At 38.7% G+C, this 12,057-nt stretch overlaps 1 long non-coding RNA gene and 1 other non-coding gene across 3 annotated transcripts in view; one reads left to right on the top strand and one right to left on the bottom strand.

The window, feature by feature from the left end:
* Positions 1-1,095: 1,095 nt before the first annotated feature.
* LOC141584152 (uncharacterized) overlaps positions 1,096-12,057 on the bottom strand; it is a 309,735-nt gene continuing 298,773 nt past the window's right edge. The window contains exons 5-6 of one of the 2 annotated variants that reach the window (XR_012517093.1): positions 3,230-3,300; positions 1,096-1,857 (exon numbers count right to left, since the gene is read on the bottom strand). This is a non-coding gene — a long non-coding RNA (uncharacterized LOC141584152). Of the gene's footprint in view, positions 1,858-3,229; positions 3,301-10,039; positions 10,136-12,057 lie in introns of those variants that run through there. The other variant, XR_012517094.1, reaches the window with a different exon arrangement.
* LOC120363469 (small nucleolar RNA SNORA70) lies at positions 1,332-1,463 on the top strand. The gene has a single exon (XR_005579015.1). It is a non-coding gene; the product is annotated as a small nucleolar RNA SNORA70 (small nucleolar RNA).

Here is a 12,057-nt window from a genome sequence, read left to right as displayed (position 1 = left end):
CCCATTAAAAGCAGCCCATACTTAATTTCACATGGTCATGGTAAACTCCTCAAGGTTGAGACTCCAGAAAAAAAAAAAAGCAAAAATAGCACAAATCGTTACTGAGGAATTATAGGGAAACAGAAAGATGGGAACCATTGGGAACAGCACCCACAGTACATGTTAGAGCTTTGAAGAAACACTCCCCTAGTGCTGAGCTGAGAAGGGATAAACCCAAGATTGTGACGTAAGGCCAGGCTAGAAATACAGACTGGCCAGTATTAGAAGAATGTGAATACGTAAATATGCCTTAGAGTATGCCTTAGAGCGTGCTAAATATGCCTTGCAACATATAAATAGGGTCCTTTGTAGGCACTTACGGCCAGCTAACTCATCTGCAGGAGCTGGATAGAAGGTAATGCTTAGGCATGGAGACCAGCAAAGGCAGAAGAGGCAAAAACCAGGTGTCTCTTCTTCTAGGAATCAGGCCCATGGGGGTTCAAATGATGGTCTCAATCGCAGGCTGTGGCGTTATCTCAGGGCATCCAGTTTGAGCGTAAGGCAAATTTGGTTGATTCTAAGTTCCACCTGAACTCAAAAACAAGTATTATAATATATCTTGCATCTATATCCTCCAACTGACTGCTGGTGAGGAGTGATACCATGGTCAAATATGTGTTTGTAGATTTGGAATTTCTGGGGCAAAAATAGGGACTTTTAGTCCCTAGGACAAAGAAGCTTGCAGGTCCCCTTCAACAGTATTGCCCTTGTATGAAGCTAGAGTATTATCTGTGATCTTTTATTTTTTTCTTTTTTTTGAGATGGAGTTTCGCTCTTGTTACCCAGGCTGGAGTGCAACGGCGTGATCTCAGCTCACTGCAACCTCCGCCTCCTGGGTTCAGGCAATTCTCCTGCCTCAGCCTCCTGAGTAGCTGGGATTACAGGCGTGTGCCACCATGCCCAGTGAATTTTTTGTATTTTTAGTAGAGACAGGGTTTCACCATGTTGACCAGGATGGTCTCGATCTCTTGACCTCGTGATCCACCCGCCTCCACCTCCCAAAGTGCTGGGATTACTATCTGTGATCTTTATAGCATAGGAAGGACCTCCAAGCTAGAGAAGGGATGGTTCAAGGATGGAAACATCTTTCTTATTAAAACACCACATAAAACCCTGTGAGTTCTCAATCAAGAAAGCAACTTAAAGAGAACCTCCAGCTGGTGGGAGCTGACCCCACCAGCAACCTCTGACACTTTTCTATGACCACTGCCTTTTTCTAGAGTTCTGTTACTCTGATTACCACTGTCATCACAAACTCTGGGACCCAGCAGACTTTTTAAATTATTCATCTTCTGCAGTCAATTAAGCCAGCTGTACTATTTTTCTCATAAGGCCTCAGTGTGATGGCTGCAAACAACAGCCTCCTTTGTCATATACACAGCTGTTTCTTGTATGGGTTGCTCTAAAGAACTTTGGAGACAGCCATTTCCAATGCATGTTTATGTCTCTGACCTTCGACCTTGCACTATTCCAGTGTAGGCTCCAGACAGGTGTGCAGAGTATCTCTGGAAAGCCCCAAAGCACAGAATTTACAATGGCCAAGTCATCATATCCATCCATACCAAGGTACAAAACAAGGAGGATGTGACTGAGTCCCTGCACAGGGTCAAGTTCAAGTTGCCTGGCCACATCTCAAAGAATGGGGCTCTATCAAGTTTAATGTGGATAAATTTGAAGACATGGTAATTGAGAAGTGGCTTAGCTTAGATGGCTGTGGGGTCAAATACATCCCCAGTCATGGCTCCCTGGACAAGTGGCAGGCCCTGCACTCCGGAGGGCTTCCATTGTGCTGCCCGCTCTTATGCTCACCAATAGTTCCTGTCAAAAAAAAAGAAAAATTGTTAACATATGTGTAACCAAACCCTTCCTTTCCTTTATCTTTCTTAGCAAAGTAGAGGCATGTAGAATTTTCTAAATTAATGTGATTTGATATTACACCAAAATGAAAAGGCAGCCATTACAGGCAAACTACATTGCATAAAGTTACAATTCCAAAGTTTTAAGTCCTTGATTCTAAGATGAACACATCCAGCCCCAAAAGACTTCACTATCTCTTGCAGTGAATCCTCTACCTACACCTTTCCTGCCTATTATTTGGTCAAAGTTTTCTAGCTGTCATATTTTCTTCCCATCTTTCCAAGTGTGGTAAGTGTTCAAACCATGGGTGAAATAAAAAACAGGGGATGATCTACTGTAACTGAGATGGTTAAAAAAGATGTCTAGAGAAAATAAGACCAAACTAAAGAGCAAATGGCAGCCAGTCATAGGAAGCTAGGGAAAGCGTGTTCCTGGCAGAAGGAGCAACTTGTACCCACGTAGGCAAGAATCTCTTGTGCTGGAGGAACTGAAATGTGTTCTGTGGAACTAGAGCATGCAGAGGAAGAGAGAGATGACATGAGATTAGGCTGAACAGAATGTCAAAGGTCAAATCGTGTAGGCTGTGGTGAGGAGTTTCAAAGAGTTTGGATTTTTAGTTAAGTGTAAGAAGCTGTTGAAGGCTTTGAGCAGGAGAGTGACATGATTGGGTTTTTCTTTTGAAATACTTTTTGCTGCTACATGGAATAACAGAATTCATGTGGGAAAAATAGGAGAAGAGAGATGGGTTAACAGACTGCTGCAGATATCTGGGCAAATGATGATGCTGTCTTAGATTACTGCTGTTCAAACTGTGGGTCACAATCCATCAGGGTTATACAGTCATTTTATTGGTCTTAACCCACAATATCAGTGAAAGAGAATAATGTACAATAGAAAACATCAGCCCAGCACAGTAGCTCATACTGTGGAGCACTTTGGTAGGCCAAGGCAGGTGGATCACTTGAGGCCAGGTGTTTGAGACAAACCTGGCCAACATGGAAAACCTCGTCTCTACTAAAAATACAAAAATTAGCCACACATGGTGGCAACACCTGTAATCCCAGCTACTCAGGAGGCAGAGGCATGAGAATCGCTTGAATTCGGGAGTCAGAGGTTGCAGTGAGCCAACATCTTGCCACTGCACTCCAACCTGAGCAACAGAGCGAGACTCTGTCTCAAAAAAAGGAAAAAGAAAATAAAACATCAGAGACCATCACATTATTTCATAACAATTCCTGTCAAATTTTTGTGGATATAGGTATGCATTTGCAAGTATCAATTTATACTGTGCAGTGAATTTCTTACTCTGGATAGTGATCGAAAAGTTACTGACCTAAAGTGGTGATTACGGAGGCAGAAAAAAGATAAAGATGCCTTCAGATACATGGAAATGAAAGAGGTCACCTAGTGAGAGACATAAAAGGAGAGGAAACAGAGTCCTGTAACGTATTTTATTATTACATTTTTATGTTTATGTCCTACCTATTCTTTAAAAAAAAATTTATAATAACTTAAGCATAGTAAAAATCTCTTAAAATCCAACAATTAACATTGGAAAATGACATGTAACCCACCATTTTTTTCTGAGCGATACATATTTTAAAAATTGAAACATAACCTGATGGTCACCAGTAGGTCATTCTCTCACCTCTCTGCTGAGCATGACTTTTCTGAGGCATTGACATATGTCTAGCAAAGTTTAGAAACAAGTCCAGAATATTTCCAAATAGTTGCATGCAGGAAATATTAAATCCTATGTCTACTCAGTCTTCATGCCTTCCAAAGAATGTTTCTTGGGCTTCTGAGTTTCCAATTCTAGCTTTGCTGAACTTCACAGTGCAATTTGTCTCTGCTCAGTTTAATGTATAAAGTCACCACCATACAACATGTCCAAAAATTTGCATCATTGCTACAGTGAGAAATGAGAATACATAGTCCACCAGACTATATGTCATGTTTATGTTTTGTTTTGTATAATTTAACATAAAATGACCTTTCTTAGAAAAGATCATCTAATAAGTCTCTTTATATGTACTGGAGCACATTGAATTTAAAACGCTTTTTGGAATATGTTTTTAACCTGATGAGAAAACAGATTAATAATAAATCATCACTGAAAATTAGAATTTGTCTTGGAAAGAAAAGGTATATGTCATGGGCAATTAGCAGATGCAGAAATCCTTTAATTATAAAGCATGTCCTTACCTGAGGAACTTTATACTATGCTGACAAGAGGCTATATATAATAATAAGCATTCTCATTTTACACACACAAACACACACCCACAATCTGTGAACATGTTAAGACCCATATGTTCAAACAACCCATTTACAAATTGCTAGATGGGACCAGCATGAGCTCCTTACTCCCATCACCAAATGAAGAAAGCAATTTCATCACCTTTCTTCTTCCTGGAGTCCTGACAGCTTCAGTTATAACAGCATGCCTCTCCTCCCTCCTTTTACCAAACACCAGTCTTGCATTAGGGTAGGTGACAACCAAAAACTGCAGCTGTATTTTACTAGTAGACTCTTAGAGCTCTTCAGAGTCAAAAGAATGAGCCTCTAATGGCAGAAAATTAAATCCTAATGGGAACAACTCTAGCTGCTACTTGAGATATCTTCTCCCACTGCTTATCAATCCAGGCAACCCAGGTAAATACATATGTTGAATGTCCTTGCATTTTGATAGAGCCATCCAGAGAGCCACTCCTGAGCTGAGTAGTTGTACTGCTGACTCCACTGTAAAGCCATTCCTGTGCCAGATGAACCACAAAATTTCAGCAAGTTAGGAGCTAAAGACAGAGCAGCGTCATAATCTTTAATCTGTTTCTTCATTCTTAAACCTCACAATGTTGGCCCTTTCTGCAGAATTGTCAGTTTGTTTTTTATTCACTGAGGAAGTCTGGTACATAGAAAAGCTTCCTCTTAGCATAGATAAGGCTAACAGGCTAACAGTTATTTGGGTAAGTAGGATTAATTATCAGGAAGCTGTTGATAGTTCATGGCTGACCTGTAAAAACCTGGTTAGAATGAGATCAGCTAAAATAATAGGGTCTATTTAAAGTTTGGGTCATATAAGACGTCATTAAGGATCACATTATTTCAGCAAAGAAAATATTACAGAGACTTATCCTCTTAAAAGAAAATAGCTTTTCTGCTGGAAAGCTTCCAAACCACACCATTGCAAAACCTAAACACTTCAAACCATCGAACACTAATGTTTAACTGCCTAGCTCTTTTTGTCTTGCAAACCTTTTCCCCCTTGGTAATTGATTTTTGCTGCAATCCAGGTGTCATTTGGCATTTAATCCCAAGTTTGTTTCTTATACAGGAGAAAACATATTTTTATTGCCTAGGGGTTAATTCTTTAAAACTTACATAATGTAAAATATATTCTTTGTGATTAAAATAAGTAGTGATCAGCATTTTACTAGAGTTGGGGGAAAACAGCAAAGGGAAGGGCTAGCCCAAGGCATAATTGGGAAATGCCTGAAATTTTAAAGGCTTTGGCTCCTAATTTGTCATTTAACTATTTTTGTCTTAGTCTCTTGTTCAGTCACTTAGAGCTGCATGACCCCCTCTAAGCTTCAGTTTTCTCCTGTTGCAGGACTGAGTGAGATGCTGCACATTGCACTGTGCAGCACATTGCCTGATGCATAGATGTTCAGAAATTGGTAGGTTATCATCATCATCATCCTCATCAACATTCCTAAACCTTGGGACAAAGGGATATTTAATATTGATTTATGATTAAATTGTTTATAAAAACATTTGCTTTTAATTTTATTCTTAAAGACTAAAAAACTTTACCAAACCCAAAGGAATGTGCCTCTAATTTCAATATTTTAGGTCACCACAGGAGGTGGAGAAGAGATGTGGTAGCTGGTGGGGGAGTCTTCCCTTCTTTGTAATGCTGACAGCTACCTGTTCATTAGACTGGCCTTGTTGGAAAAAAAAATGATAATATGAGTTAGGCATGGGAACCAAGACAGTATATGGAACATGCCCTGTCTATACCAGAGCACAAGAGTCCATGTCCTAGTCCAGTTCCAAAGCCACTCCCCTACCAATCCACCTGTGTGGATCCTTCCTCCTCCATCCAGTCCCCAACCATTCAGTGAAGAGTCTAATTAGTTAGTGCATTTTTAAATGCTGTATTGGCAGGGGCAGATACAAGATCTGTGGGATCTGAAGATTATGTAATTATGGGGGGCCCTCTTTAATAGAATACAAAATTATAAGTAATAGATACTATTAAAAATGCATGCTTTGAATGAAGAGACCCCCCGCCAAACAGGCTTTGTGTGAGCAACATGGCTGTTTATTCACCTGGTTGCAGGTGGGCTAAGGCCGAAAAGGGCGTTAGCAAAGGGCAGTAGGATAGGAGATGGCTTATAGGTTTGGGGTGGGCAGTGGAAAGTTACAGACTAAGATCAGTTACAGTGGTGGCGGTAGGGTCGGGGTAGGGGCAAGGGGTGTACGTTACCATAAGTTAGTTACAATGGCTGGTGGGTTAAGAATATTATCATAATAACTATAGTCTATTGCATCCAAGCGTGAAGCAATGTCAGGCAGAAATCAGAATATCTGGCTCTTTGGAAAAAGGAGAAGAAACTGGTGCTGGCCTCTTCCTGAATTATGAAGAACCTGGTTCTTTCCTGCCCCCTCCCTCGGCCCTGCCCAAAGTGACCTGAAGAAGCAATTGTCTTCAATCTTACCTAGATTAAATAATTTTAATTGATTCTCCAAATCCCAACTGTGCTCTGTGACTAACTAGCTGTGTGAGCTGGGACAAATTAGCCTCTCTAAGCCTTCATATTTGCATACATAAAATGGCAATGGTAATATTTTATTTGCATAACTGTGAAAAAAGTTAAATGGATAGTGTATGTATATTACTTGGCACCTAGCAGATAATGAAGATACTGTAGCTATTTTTATTCTTGTCCATATTTCAAGTAATAACTAAAAAGGAGGAACTAGAAAGGGAATATTGAACAGTGAGGACTCCAGATTACCAAACACAGCATAGAAGATCAAACTCCATAAATACTAAAAGGAATTATTTCAGTTTCAACTTTTTTGCTTTCCTCCCAGAGCCCAATGGCAACACAGTGAAAGTGGCCATGGCAAAATGAAAGCCACAGTACTCTATGAACAGAGTTTACCAATAAACATGAGGCTTTTAGGAGGCCGCAAGAATTCTCCTGTCTGGCTCAGGTGTTCCTCCTGATGTAGGATCTAATGCTGAAGCTGCATGAGATTTGGGAAATGTTCTTGACTCAGATTATGATAGTTTGATATTTAGACAGAAAACAGCAAGTTGCCCCTGATACTGGCTACAAGTGACTGGCACTAAGCACCTCGCAGGTAGTAATGATCCTGTAAAAGATTTCAGAATTCATCTAAAGTGATCTGTCCTCAGAGGCCCTGTACAGGGCTGCCTGGGCAAGGAACAGGCTGTGAGTAACCTAAGACATCAGGCAATTTGAGGCATCAGAGCATTGTCGTTAGTGTTGGCTCTGAAGCCAGATCAGGCCTGGCCCCAAATTCCGACTCTAGCATTTACCATATTTACAACCTTGAGCAAGCTGCTTAAATTCTCTGTGACTAGTTTCCTTCAGTATAAAGCAAGGTTAATAAAATATCTACCTAATAAGGTTTTAGTGAGTATTAAATGAGGTAACATTACTGAATGGCTTTAGAAGAGTGCCCAAAGGCCTTCATTGCAAGTGCTCAGTAATGGCTAGCTCTAATGTTAAAGGGGAAAGCTGGTGGGAATATCCAGCAGGTATTTGGTGATGTGTATCTGACACTCAGAAAAAAGACAGTAATTAAAGCCATAGATTTTAGATTTTCTAGTTTTATTCCTTTCTTATGGTGCCTGTAACAAGTTACCACAAACTTGAGTTGAAAAAAACAGATTATTTTCCTACAGTTCTGGAGGCCAAAAGCCCAAAATCAATATCACAGGGCCAAAATCATGGTAGTGACAAGAACCCTCCCCCTGGAGATGCTAGGGGAGACTCCATTTCTGGCCTCTTTCAGTTTCTGGTGTCTGACGGCATTTCTTGAATTGTGACAGCATTATTGCTATTGCTGCCTCCGTGTTACATTGCCTTCTCTTCTTCTCTCTATAGCAAATCTCCCTCACCCTTCTTATAAAAACACTGACTCATGACATTTGGGGCCTACCTAGATAACCCAGGATAATGCAGATTCATCCCTCCATCTGAGGACCATTAACTTAATTACAAAGATGCCCACCCCAGCAAATAAGGTAGCATCTACAGATTCCAAGGATTAGGACCTGATATCAATGGGAGACATTTAATCAGTCTACTATACTAATTAATACACGATGCTGCAAAACATAGATGAAGATGAAATTATGTGAAGAGAAGATTAAATACAGAACCCCAGAACCATAAACACATAACAGGGAAGCAAAGAAAGAAGAGATGACACAGGGAAATCGGAAACAAAGAGTTTCTAGAGGAGAAGACGAGGTGAAAGGAGATTGTCTGAGGCTCCAAGGAGATAGTTTCACAAAGGACAGCATGCTGGAAACACTGCAAAGAATCAAGGGGAGGGCTGACGAGGGATTATTGGGTTTGACTATTAAGAAGAACATCAGTATATTTAGCCACAATACATTTATTGGTGTGGGAGAAAGAGAGCAAATTTTGATAGATTAATAACGGAGTCACTTACCTCTGTGGTAAACTGTGTGCATAGGCATAGTTGTAAGAGGAAAATGGTGCAGACATACATCTTAACAAGCCACTTTCCAATACCTCATCTCAACTATGTTTTTGTTGGATTCCCAACAATAAAATTGCATGAAAGGCCCTGAACCTGCCAAGGTGGACATGATCTATGATTAGCAGAGGAAGGCACTGCCTGCTTCCCTTAGAAATATGTTTGCTCTCCAGCTTCTGAAAGAGGTCAGTGAAAAAGTTATATTTATCTTCATGATTTACTCAGCCCGCCCTCTCACTCAAAGGTATTAATGCCTAAACTAGTCAAGTGGTGATATTTTTAATGATTATACTCTTTTACTCTTTTTCAATATCTTAAAATAGAACTCTAAATATTGAAGTAGTTTACATTTTTTTCTAATAGAGAAACAGTATTACTCAACAACTATTACAGAAAATAAACCATGTGCTAGGAAATATATTAGGGATAGTATAAGATTAAAATATTAGTAACTAATATTTGAGTACTTTGCGTGGGATAGGAACTGCTCTAAGTGCTTTATATATCAACTTAATTCAAAAATTTGGTGACAGAGGAGGTACTAATATGATACTATTATTATTGTTCCAACTTTGTAGAAGAGAGAACAGAAGTGCAAAGATAAGGAAAAGACACACAGCTAGGAAACAGGAGGCAAGGATTAATCCAGCAGTCAATCTCTGGGCCTATTTTAACCACTATGGCATACATATTTACAGCATTTGCAAGAAGACACCTCTAACATGCTCTTTTTAGGCAAAAGCATACAAATAAGCATTATTTTAAAGTGCCTTGACAAAAACTAGTTTTTGCATTTTAAAAAATTTTGGAATACTGGAAGTACTTATTTGTTACTAAGAACTTACTGACTGAGTACTTAGTAATTTACTAGGTACTCATCTAGAAACTGAACTTTCAAAAATGAACAAAATGGACACAAACTCCTGCCCTCATTTTCAAGTAAGCCATTTCCATTTTTAAATGTCATGGAATAATAACACCACCATCATACTTTCAGAGTCAAGAAGAAGCTAACTCTTCCCTCACTGTATACGAGAACAACATTGAATCATTACCAGGAAAATTACAGCAGAAACTACTGTTACCAATTCTTGACATCATGCTTCTGGTGGAAATTTTACTATACTGACCCATGGGTGAGAAATTCATAGAAAATAGCTAATGCATGCTGGGCTTAATACCTAGGTAGTAAGTTGACAGGTGTAGCAAACCACCATGGCACACACTTATCTATGTGAGAAACCTACACATCCTACATGTGTATCTTGGAACTTAAAGTAAAACAAAACGATAAAATAAAATTTTTAAGAAGAAATTACAGAGAAAAATGGAAAATCATACATAGAGGATTTTTTTCTTATGGCTCACTGACCTTTGAGCATCTAAATCAATAATCCTGGTTTGAAGAGCCACTATCTTCTTGATATTGAAAGTGTGTGACATTTCTGGATCTGGTTCCTGAAAATGGCATTGCCTGAAAAAAATACTAAAATTAAATAAATAAGTAATAAAAAAAAATAGATTTGGGTTTGGGGGTAAAATGACATTTCCTGTACCTGACATCTAAGATCGTTTTTCATCTGACTTTCTCTGACCCTAAGTAAGAAATATCAGGGGTTAAGAGAATCCTAGAGGTCCAACATGGTGTACTTTCCACTCACCCACTGTCAAGAATCTAAGAGAAATCCCAAAACCTCAATGACTCAGAGTAAGATAGCCCTGTCCAGCCCTCTGCATCAGTGCAAATGGAGTCCCAGGGATCTGTGATGTTCATTACACAACCTATGACACCCTCTTCCCATCAAATTGTATCATTGAAACACATGTGCCGTTTATCCCAGAGAAAAATTCAAGACTCTTGATGCATTCCTCATTATCAAGTATAGTTGCCAGATAAAATATAGGATGGCTGATCAAATTTAACTGGACATACTGTATTTTACTTGCTAATTTTAATTCTGGGGACTCTAGCCCAGGCCTCTAAGCCCTTTAGAGGAAAATGCCATCATAGGCAGGAAGACTTTCCTGTTCACCCAGACCGTTTTTTTAACTTGTAATCTTTTCACCCTCAACATTTATTATCTTGCTTCTAGGTTAATTCTCCCTATACCATTTATTGTCACCTGACATATGATACATTTTATTTTATTGTATTTTTTTTTATTCTCTGCTCTTTCCTCATCCCACCAAGATTAAAAGCCCACAAGACTATGCATATTTACCTACTTTGTTCATGTTATGTCTCCACTGCCTATAATACTGCCTGGTGCAGAGTGTTAGATAAATATTTGTAAATCAATTTGTTAAACTAAGTACTTCTTTGATGTCAAGAATGATATTGGAATTGTGATAAATATAGTAAATTGAATAACAATAATATTGAATACAAATAGATCATAATTATGGAGTACCTATATACCTGGCAATATGCTAAACAGTTTATTAACTCATTTAATACCAAAAAAAAAACCACACAAAAAACATTTAAAACTCACAAAAAACTGTCATCTTCATTTTACAGCTGAAGCAACTGATACTGAGAAAAATAAGAAATGTGCTCAAGGTCACATAGGGTAGCTCCAAGATTCAAACCCAGCTGCCTGACTCTAGAGAATGAATTTTTTTCCTTAAAAAGAATGTTTTACCTAGGAGACTAAAAATATGAAAAGGGAAATAAATACTTACACAAACAATTGAAGGTTTTTGAATAAATAAATTACTTTTCCTAGCCAAAAAAAAAAAAAAATTGTTAATGGATCCCCTTATGTGAAATAGAACCTGAATGTAGACAAGTTAAGACATTGTTATATAACAGATTTGAGTCATGTTAATACAGCATTGGGTTGGAGAAGAGTCTGAGAAGGCGGGTTCATGGCTGCTAATATGTTTTTGCTCACTTTGAAGCTCAGAACCTTGACTCCAATAGGTGCCAACTTACAACCGGCTCTATATACTATGTACACACTTAGGTAGTTTCTTTACTTAGGACTTTACAAAAACGGCAAAGGGATTCATAAGTAATAACTGAAGCCACCATTCATTCTGAATGATAGTGATAATTCTTTTTATTAACAATTAACATAAACACAAATATACACAATTCTAGGTAAGATCTGATTTAAATTTCTAGTTCCTCCTCATTGAGAAACAGGCTATATTACTCTTTGCCACTGACAGGAAGGGAATTCCTCTTCTTTTGCCCATTCAAAAAGTCTCTTTCTTCTTCTGTGTTGGCTCTTCTCAGCTCACACTGCCCTGTGCTAGATTCTTTTTCTTATATGAGGATGCTTACTATCATTTTCACGTTACTCCCAATACCTGCTAAGACAATGATCCCAAATTGATGTGATGGACTCTCTGTTACTGAAAACTAGTGCACTGTGCTGCTATCAAAAC

The sequence above is a fragment of the Saimiri boliviensis genome, chromosome 4 (genome assembly GCF_048565385.1).
Source record: "Saimiri boliviensis isolate mSaiBol1 chromosome 4, mSaiBol1.pri, whole genome shotgun sequence".
NCBI lineage: Eukaryota > Metazoa > Chordata > Mammalia > Primates > Cebidae > Saimiri > Saimiri boliviensis.
The sequence above is the reverse complement of the archived record's forward strand: the minus strand, read 5'-3'. Positions and strand labels throughout refer to the sequence as shown.